The 8,345-nt window shown below is 29.9% G+C and overlaps 1 long non-coding RNA gene across 1 annotated transcript; it reads left to right on the top strand.

The window, feature by feature from the left end:
• The first annotated feature begins 2,986 nt into the window (after positions 1–2,986).
• LOC149894690 (uncharacterized) lies at positions 2,987–5,222 on the top strand. The gene is made up of 3 exons (XR_016455782.1): positions 2,987–3,570; positions 3,972–4,036; positions 4,968–5,222. It is a non-coding gene; the product is annotated as an uncharacterized LOC149894690 (long non-coding RNA).
• The last annotated feature ends 3,123 nt before the right edge of the window (positions 5,223–8,345 follow it).

The raw sequence follows: 8,345 nt of genomic DNA on the forward strand, positions 1-8,345 counted from the left end.
CATTACAGTGTATTTCATTAAATAACTAGTCTAAAGTACATAACTCAGTATATAACTTTCATAGTTTTGGCTGCATCAGCCAAGGGCTGTTTTAATGAAAGTATTATACTTTGGATGGGGGGCAGGCTGTTACCCAGCAGTACAGTGAGCGTTATGCCATTAAAAACATATTATAAACTTAGGAAAAGTCAAAGAAGCTCAGGCTTATTAGGTTTAATTAAACCTCATAACTTTAAAAAGTAATTTTGAAATGGCTGCATCAGCCAGAGGACGGAGTTTAAGGGTTAAACAGGTTTAACATATGAATAAAAAATTAAATTTTCAGAATAAATAAACCTTAAAAGTCTTATTAATTATTATTTTACTTAGTTGCTATTTTAATTTTTCAACTTTCGTTTAAATAAATTTTTGAAATGTGTTAAAAGAATTGATATGGAAATCATTTTTTAATTTAATCAAAAACTTAACTTCTTGTTTTTTCAAAGTATTATGAAAAAGTAACCAAGAAAAGTCAATAGAAGGAAGATAATAGGTGTGAAAGAATGCTTCACGCTTATCAATAGAGAAATATCAAGAAAACTACCAGTTTCTGGAAATGGAATTAGAAATACTCTCTTAAACTCCAAAGAAGACCTGAAGCCTGAACTTATGAGAAGCTTTATCAACAACCGTGGAAACGTATTTTTTTCAAATGCATTAAGAATGCTTTTATTTAGAAAAAAAATTGTTGTAGATGCAGCCATAACAAAACCGATGCTGATTCCCAGAGATAGGTAATTCCTAGAGGTTCAAAAAACTAGGGTGGCGCACAGTGAGCTAGAATTCACTTTTACTGGATAAAATTAACAACTCGTCACATAGAAGATTTTAAGACCATATTTGCTCTATACACTAATTTGAGAATTAAAGTTCCAATGGTGACATTAATTTTGATTTCTGGTTGCTTTGGAAACCTATAGTGCTTAGCAACCAGATATTTTCCTTAGTTACATTAGGGGTAAATAGATTTTTAATGTTTATTTGCCTGATAACATTTTAACTTTGCATTCCTGACATCATTGTAAGTGGGGTAAGTGTTATGTTGTTTCTCCAAGGTTCAACTTCTAATTAGCTGATAGGAAGATTTTGTCAAACTGGCATCAATTACTAAAGCCAGAGCTTCATCTGCTGAACGTTTTATCTTTATTTGAAATGTTTATAAACTATTTCGCAGCAATATCGTTAGATTCATCTCTTATTTCTTACAAGTAGCAAAGTAATTGATTGGATGAATGAGATTCAAGCGAGCCAGTTTTCTTAGAAGCATCATCAAATTTAACTGGTTTTCAACCGCATCTACTTGTAGTTGGTTCATCATCTGTTTTTTCTGAGAATGAAAAATTCATTAAGTCAACTCACAAACTTCTTTACAAAACTTCTGATAGATTTCCATTTTCTTTGATACAGATAAACAAACTGCTGAACAGCATGCTGAACATCGACACCTTCAAATAAGGAACTTTTGGCTGATCAAATTTGAAAACATCTTCAGTAAAAATTTATTTGGAAATACCAAGATTGTTTTCTTTAAGAAAATTAGGAACGTATTAAAAATAGAAATAATATTTAAGATTTAATAAAACCAAATCTAGAACAAAAAAGTTATCTTAGTAATAAATTTTCTTTATTTGACAGGTTGATATTATAATATATATTTCCCGCGGACTACTGAATTTTGAAATTAAAACATATATAAATTAGAATGGGGACTTCTGGGGACAAACAATCAGCGGAAACTCGATTTAAACATCCTAAAGCTCAAGTACATATTAGACAGAAAATGTCAATCTATGTCATTCATTAGTTACAGTCTAGCAAATAATTATTTTCCTAGAATTTGTTTATCTATTACTATTTTTTTTTAATGAGTGATTTTCAAAGTATTACTAAGATAACAAAGTTTATTTTGTCTTATCTCTGAATACGCTAAAATAACCTGGAACCAATCCTAAAAAGCTGAAAATGCGTTATTTACGCAAAAAAACAGGATTTTTGCTTACAAAAATTGATTGTGCGCAAGAAAAATCCTGTTTTTTTTAGCGTAAATTACGCATTTTTCAGCTTTATAGGATTGGACCCTGGTAGCAATTTAGTTTCTTGACAACAGAGACGAAAAAAATGAAACATCACACAATGATCTCACTAAAATTATTTATATAAAATTATAATTTTTTTTTTATTGCAATATTCAGATGCTCCGAGTTTTTTCCTATTTTTTTCTACCTACTGGGCCACTGTGTGGCATAAGGAAAAAACTCCGGGTCCTTGAAAAAGTGGAAGCTTGAAAAAGGGTCCTTGAAAAAATCTGATTTTTAATGATGAAGGTAAATTTAAAGTAATAAACAGAAAAAAGTTCTTCGATCAACAGATCTGAATCTAATCAAACTCTTTTTTAATAAAAAAAAAATTAGTCAAATTCAAACACCAAACCCTGAAAAAAAGACATTTGAAATAGAACTCTAAACGAGATTTGCCACAATCTAATAAAATCGACGCAAAGTTCCAAAAAAGCACGTAGGGGCAATCTTAATAACTAGTTTTGCTGCTTTCCGCCCCAAAGAATAATTTCAGTTTCTAAAGAAAATCTGTATGTTTCGTTTACTCAAACCCATCAGACCATATGCTGAGTTAACTAATTCAAAAGGGGTGCTTTTTAAGCAAGCGTCTGGCAGACAAATGTATATTTACAATTTGCAAATCAGAAAAATATATATTTAATTTAATTTCAAAAAACTATTTTCAAAAAACGATTTATTCATTAACTTTGAAACATTATTTGCAGAAAACTGATTAATATCAAATACGCTTTTCCATATTTTTTCTTTCAAAAAAATAAGATTTCTCCTTACCCCCTGTAACAACTAGTATAGTTACGTGTAAGTGGACAAATAAAGATACGTCATACAACGCAACTAGTTTAAAGGGCGCTCGATCGTAAAAAATCATTGGGGATTTGAAACTTGTTAAAGTAGGTTAAAACGGTTCTTATTTTCAAACTTTTTTTATTAACAATTATTTTAGAAAAAACATTTTGTTGCTCTGCTGTTTTGTTGCTTTTTCAATTACAGTTTCTCATCATTTTTACTCTTCTGTTAATTTTAAAATATTAAAAAGGAGGTTCTTCAAGATCTTCCGATAAAATTCATCTTTAGATAAAATGTGTTTGTTTTCCAGTGTTGGTAATGATTTCGTGACTCCGGGTCGATAGTAATTTAAAAATTATATAATTACAACCTAGTTATTTAACTGGTATTTTTCTATGAAATTTAAATGGCAAACCGCGGACATTCAGACATCATCCATATTTGAAAATATTTATTTTTAAAGTTTACTTTGAATGATTTTTTATTTCGAATTTAAGATGAGTGATAAGATAATCTTCGCAGTTACTCTTGTAGCCTGCATTCTTATTATTGCCTTCGATGCAAATCCAGTGAAAGAAATAAAACGAGCGAACGAACGTGACGCCAAACAAGAAAATGGCAGGAATGTTTTAAACGAGACTTTTTTCCCGGATCCTGGTTTTGAAAAGCAAGTTATTTTAAAATCTGTTGCTCTTTGTCTTTAGCTTGATTTAGCAAAAAATTTTCCTGATTTTTAATACTTGATAAGTTGTTCGCATTTGAAATACTCGATGAAATGTTTGCGTTTGAAATACTCGATAAATTGTTTGCGTTTTGCGTTTTTTGTTTAACGTTTTAAAATACTTAATCTTGATTTGATTAATTAAAAAAATATTCGTTAATTAATTGAGTAAAGAAATTGAGTTTGAAGTATGAGCTAAAAAAATGCATCACCTATTTAATGAACTTTCATAATGCCCGCACTTTTATTTATAGAAATCTCTCATTTCTCAAAAGTTTGCAAAATGTTTTATAGTCCGTTCATTAACGTCAACTTTAATTTCTAGTTAATATATATATATTTTTAAGTGTATACATTGAAGAGCAATCGTCAACAGATGGCGGTGATTATCAGTCACGAGAGTCAGGAAGCGGTATTTTTATATTACGTGTTATTCATATTCCAAAAGTATTCTTTGTCAGCACTTTAAATTTTCTGGCCAGGTATTACTATTCTAACTCCAAATCCACTTTGCAACTTTTAAATAAACTTTAAAATGGCTCCAGAATGTTATTTGATCATAGCAGTAAAGCCATTTGATGTATAACTTAAAATTTTCTTTCCCATCTTTGCTCAGAAGGCTATGATTAGCAATTTAACAATTTAGGCAGATATCAGAAACACCTCATCATGTTTGCTTTACTCTTCAGTTATAACTTTGTAAAATTGTAGCATCTACATATTTGATTGTAGCCTCTTTATCAGCTAGCATTATGTTTCATAAAAGTTTTTTCATCACCACCAATACAAGGTTTTTCATTCCGGATTTGCTTTCCAGCTTATCTTTGAGCTCCAAATCCAAAAACTAATATCAGTAAGCATCGTTTTCGACTTACATTTCGGTTGCTGTTCCTATTTTGTATAGGAAAGTTTTGCTGCCATCATTGACAAAACTGTATACGAACTTTTAATGAGTCATAAAGTAGTTCTACAAGACCCCTGTAAAGTTCCAAAAGTCTATAGAAAGTCTGCAAATTCTACCATGTGCTTGGAATATTAACAAATGAAGTTTTGACCGTGTAGTAAATTTTTTTTACTATCACTATCTTTTCTTTTTCTATTATTTAAAAAAACTGACCAGATGTTCTATCTGCAAAAATAATATTTCTTTTCTTCAAATTATTTGTGATGTCTAATTTGTGAAGCATGTTTTTATGTATGATAACGCGCATAATGGTGTAACTTACAAAATGATGTAATTTATTGACGATGTTTGTTTACTTATTAAATTAGAGAACTACTAAATACAAATTAGATTTTATAAAATTTGATTTCTGATCCTTTTTTTAAAAAATTATTTGTAGGAACAATACCGCCAGTGTCACTGTTACCGTCATCCACAATCAAAAAGTTAAAAAGTAAGAAATCCAACAAAAAACAAAATGGATTATAATAACTGAAGCCACGCAAATACAGCATTCACGCACGCTTTACTCGAATACGAATACTGGTTAAAGAAATAACTGAGAGTTGATTCCCTAGCGGTTTCAAACAAAAAATAACGAAATATTCTTTCTGTTAAGACTTTTGTTACTTTCTAATTATATAGTTGATGTCTTTAATCCGGGCCATACTTTCAATCTCGGGATATTGGGGTTAGATTTACCTAACGCTGAGATCCTGGGATTAGTTCTGGAATTTATAGATATCTTGAAAGATATTGACATACTAAATTTAGTATGAGTTCTATATAATTAACAAAATTGCACATTCATATTAGGTTTATAAAAACTATTTATCAAAAATTAAAGATTTCTTTGTTTTTATAGTTGTAATGTAGATGTGCTATTTGTTCCTTATTATTTTTTAAATAAGTTTTAAAGTATAAGTTAGTTGCTGAAAAAGTAAAAAGTGCTTTTAGACTCTATATTGGTAAATTTAATAGTCGTTAAAAAAAATCATACGCTCTTCGCCAAAATCCACCTCGTGTTCCTCCATTTTCAAATATCTTCATTTTTTTTTTAATTTTAACCACATGAAACACTTTTTGAATCACATTGAATTGGTATTTCTGTTTTTTTTTTACAGTGTTATTGAGCCTGTCTGAGATGTTAAAGGTTCTTTAAGAGGAGAAGATTCAGATACAATTTTGAGAAGTGCCTCATTTGAAACAGAAAATTAATCTTCAAAATTTTAAGCTACTGCTGATTTATCTGAAAGAAAAAAATAACATTTTAGAACATTATGGTATTTAGAACATTATGATAAATAACTAATAATTATTAATAATAACTAACTAATAATTAATAAGCCACAAAAAAATCATATTTTTTAAGGTTTAAAAGACATTTGAAAATTTTGCTTTTTTTAAGCTGGTGTTCTTATTTTGACCAAACTCTGTATATGTAAAAATCTAAAAGACACCAATTATGATATTATCAACTGAGCTATGTTAGTGATTTGTTCTTACTTGTTGCATTCAAAGAATGAGAGCTGAAATTAATTTTTGACTGATAAAGTGATTAGCAACTTTAAGCTTTTTTGACATAAAAGTTATGCAACGTAAGCGGTGAACAAAGTTTCATCCCAATCACAAATAGCCTTAACAGTTGCTATTATTGGGACGAGAGCTTTCATAATGTTGTTTTCATCTTAATTTCGTTGTGAAAGCTATAGACTATCCTTTCAATCCCGACGACACGGGAAAAACAATGGATGTATGTTCATGTAGCGGTAATATTAAAAGTGTCTCCAGAAGATGGTTTTGTTTGGGAATTTTAGCTGTTTTTTTTCTGCGTTTGTTTTGCTATATTCCTCTTAAACTTTGTCAAAGAGAATCCACAGATAGCTGTCCAACAACAAAGCTAAAAGAAACGTTTGAAGCCCGCTATGTCAAGGGACCCTATCTTGACCCAGCTTTCCTTCTTTGTAAAAGCAATTTCGTTTTTAGAAAAAGATTCGGGTTCAGGTAGACTTTCGTCTAATAATACGTTTTGATAAACGTTTTGATAAACGTTTTGATAATTTTGATTATTTTTTTGGATAAAATTAAAAGCGTTGAAGCAATAACAGAAGGCTGTTCAAACTAGTCTTGCAGTTTTTTATTTAAGCAAATATCTTTTTGCTTCCCGAACTCAGTTGCAACATAAATCAAATTTGTTGATGTATTTTTTTTTTTTTTTTTTTTTGAGACGGAAGCATATTTACGTAAAAAAAAAAATTCCAATATTTTTCAAATTTTTGCATGACCGTTTTTATTGACTCTTTTCATTCCAAATATTCGAATCTCAAGTGAAGAAATTTAACATGGTATGTTTTTATTAAGAAATTAGTTCAAAACTGAGTCAAACATTTTTGTTGCTTCTCCTTTTGCTTATATGGTAGCTTTTACTCTTTTTTTGGCATTTTAATACCATTTTTGATCATCTTTAAATACAACTTTTAGTAGTTTTTGGGAGGTTTTTGTTATAATTCCACTGATAGATGATTTTTTCGGTCAAAACAACTTTATTTGTGGTATTCCCTTTTTGCTAAAGAAATTTGAAAAATGACAAGTTTCGCTTCATTAGTTATCTAAAAGTTAAATAAAAATCAGCAAATTTATTTACAAAAATGATTTTTACTGGTTTCCATCCCTCTTAACTTAACTTCTTGTACTTTTTTGTCCTTTTTTTGCATAATTTTTCATTCCATTCTTTGTTCTATTCTTTGTTTAATTTTGAACTTTCTTCTTCTGTTAAAAAGAGTCAAAACAAAAAACCCAGTAGAATATATTTTCAAAAGTGTAATATGAACCCCTTAAAATAAAATTATTATCACTGAAAAACCGGGAAAATTAACGTTTATCTGTTTTTTTGACAATCAAAGCGATATCCTTAACCAAGCTTGGTATGAGAAGAAAAGCCAAAATAAAGAAGAAGAACGATTTCGAATTTTAAAAACTGCGGCAGCAATCATTTGAGAGGACATTCAATCAATGGTATTTGATAATACCAATTATCCCTTGCCTAGTCAAATGTTTGAAGATATTAACAGCGATATTCCATTTATTTTTTAGAGCAAGTTATTTTGAAAAATAAACGATCTAAAATTAGAACATTTAAAATTAGTTTGTACAAGTATCAGCCACAGCATTATGTCTGTTGTTAGGCCGAGGTCTTTTAAATCAAAATTGCAATTGGGTCTCTCAGTATTTTTCCATCGACGGTTTCAAACTTCTTATACAAATCTTTTCGTCTTTTGGTTTATGCGCATCCTACAATGACACTTTGATGTATGAGGATAATCATAAACCTCGAACATCTGCTTCTTCAAGTCAACACTTGAATCGAGTATATTATCAAGTTCAAATATGGCTAGACAATCAACTGGACCCATCTGACTGGGGTTGGAAATTAGTAGATAATACATTAGAGGCGATTGACACTTTACTTCCACCAGCTCCGGAAAGACTTCTCAACACCATCTTCTGCAATTGCAAAAAGGGTTGTAATGCAAAATGTAGCTGTAAAAAATTCGGGTTATTATGTTCATTGGTGTGTACTAATTGCCGAGGCCAGTCTTGCTCCAACGTTAAATCAAATTTAATAAATGATGATTTTGATGCTATTGTGAGGAGGGAAAATGATAAAATTGTAAACATTATCTTTAAGTTTTACCCGACTCAAGCATATAATATTCGACAAAAAGAGTGAGTCAACCAACAAAAAGTACGCACGGAGACTTATTGAATTTGTCATATG

Source organism: Hydra viridissima, unplaced genomic scaffold (assembly GCF_058129835.1).
Source record: "Hydra viridissima isolate aposymbiotic clone 2 unplaced genomic scaffold, HvirCarnegie_v1 scaffold_1, whole genome shotgun sequence".
Classification (NCBI taxonomy): Eukaryota; Metazoa; Cnidaria; class Hydrozoa; order Anthoathecata; family Hydridae; genus Hydra; species Hydra viridissima.